The following is a 2,617-nucleotide window of genomic DNA, read 5'->3' on the forward strand; positions in this document are numbered from 1 at the left end:
ACACACACACACACACACACACACACACACACACATATATATATATATATATACACACACATACACATATATATATATATATACATACATGTGTGTATGTATATATATATACACACACACAAACACTTACACACACACACACACACACACATATATATATATATATGGATGTGAAAATCTATATATGAACTTCTGACAAAGTAATGAATCTCTGTTAGTTTGTAAATGAGTGAATGCATGGCTTTTATAAGAAGTGTTATGTGTGTGTGTGTGTGTGTGTGTACATGTCTGTATGTTTAATCATATATGTATATGTATGTTGACCTCTGTGTATGTGTGTGAGTGTGCATTTGAACACTTCAGATGTGTTGTAGTAAACAATATTCACTGGCAAAGATAATTAATTCATCTTCATTACGCTACGTTCAGACCGGAAGTAGTTATAAACTCATTAGAAATTCTCTTAGTTACCTTGTTCCTTGTTAACATATTTTCTAATTTTTCCCTTTTTCTACGTCTTTCTCTCGTAAAGAATCCGCAACTTCTATTACCTCCGCTCCCGTTGCCATCACTGTTACTGGCGTTTGTTCTTGTTATTGTTGTTGTTTTTCTTGTTATTTGTTGTTCCCTTGCTTGACTGGGTGGTCGGTTAGACGGCTGGTTGAATGGTTGAGGGTTTTTTCTTTGTTCTTTGTTTGGTTGCTGTATTTTTCTTGCTGTTCTGTTCCCGTTTAGTCCTGACCAAGTAGGCCTATAGTCAAAAATATTTTAGGTGAGACCAACCCGTTTCTAAAAACATACTCCATCCCAGATTTTATTACCAAATATGTCCATCTTTTTTAACGGCCGTATATTGGGATTTCAGAGAGGTTTACAAGAAGAAACAAAAACCACAAATGAAACGAAGCAAACTAACGTTAGGATATCGTATGTGATCTCAGGACCTACTAGACATAGCAACCAAATCTCTTTCAAAATATAGTGTATTTAAAATAGGAAGGACACATTGTTCTGTGTAGAAAGAAAAAGAAGCATTATGTTTCTCTGTCTTACATAAGGCTGCGAGCTGGCAAAATCGTTAGCATGCTGGTTGAAATGCTTAGCAGTATTTCGCCCGTCGCTACGATCTGAGTTCAAATTCCGCCGAGGTCGACTTTGCCTTTCATCCTTCCGGGATCGATAAATTAAGTACCAGTTGAACACTGGGGTCGGTGTGTTTAATTATCCCCTCACTCCAACTTTCAAACCTTGTGCCTATAATAGAAAGGATTATATATGAGAGGCTCTCTCAATATATCGCATATAGTGAGTTCATGTTTTGGCACAAGGCCAGCAATTTCGAGGGTGGGGAATAAGTAAATAAGTAAATTACCCAGTGTTCAACTGATACTCATTTTATCGACCTCGGAAGGATGAAAGACCACGTAAACCACGGCGACATTTGAATTTAGAAAGTAAAGTCAGAAGAAAATTAGGATGAATATATTGCAGTAATCTTGTAGCTCATAGATATCACCGGAATTCCAAGTGTATAATATAATTTTTATTTCTAAATATACACGGTAATATGTTAGGATATAGAGGATATAGTTAGCTACGCCGAAACCAAAACTCAACTGGTGACTTTATTTTATTAACACCGGACAAACGGAAGGCAAAATATCGATCACGTTAGAATTTGGACTCAGAACGCAACATTCGAAATACAGAAATTCATTATGGCCCACGCAGTAATTTTGCTGCCATATATATATATGTGTATGTTCTGAGTTCAAATTCTGCCGACGTCGACTTTTTCTTTCATCCTCACGGGATCGATAATATAAGTACCAGTTGCATACTGGGATCGATCTAATCGACTAAACCCCACCCCGAATATTTCGGGCCTTGTGCCTAGAGTAGAAAAGCATATAAGGTACAGTTGAGTACTGGGGTCTATTTTATCAACGTACATTGCTGGAAATTGCTGGACTTGTGCAAACATTTTAAACTAATAAAAGTGGAAATCGAAATCGAAACCTGATTGTCGACATTCGATACTCAGTGGGGAAACCTCCCCATTACACTACACCATAAGATACACAGCGTTCCTCAAATAATGATGTGTATACTATAAAATTTCGATTAATCACAATTCTTGTTCATCGCCAGAAACATCACGAAATTTCGCTTCAAGTGTTTGCTGATAAGTGAAAAGCGAAACCTAACAAGAAGGGAAGAAATGGCGAAATAACAGAAACAAATAAATAAAAAAATTGTTGACCAATTTGTCGTCTGGTTGATTGGCTGATTGTCTGATTGGTTCATTGGTCGAATGACGTGTTACTAATATACACCGTGATGTATCGGTATATATGTACATACGAATATATATCTATTTACGCGAGTGTGAGAGAGAATGTGTTTGTCGGCTTGCCTTGTAAGTATTTATATAAATACACAGAAGCGCACATTTACATAAATATGCGTGTGTTTGTGTGTGTGTGTGGGGGGTGAACAATGTCTAAAGTAAAGTCTTGTAGCAGATGGAAAACTTCAAGCAAGAAAAACATCTGTAATGAGAAAAGACAAAAGAGAAAATACTTTTATTTTTTTGCTTTATATCAATGTTTATGCT

The sequence above is a fragment of the Octopus bimaculoides genome, chromosome 15, assembly GCF_001194135.2.
Source record: "Octopus bimaculoides isolate UCB-OBI-ISO-001 chromosome 15, ASM119413v2, whole genome shotgun sequence".
Lineage (NCBI taxonomy): Eukaryota > Metazoa > Mollusca > Cephalopoda > Octopoda > Octopodidae > Octopus > Octopus bimaculoides.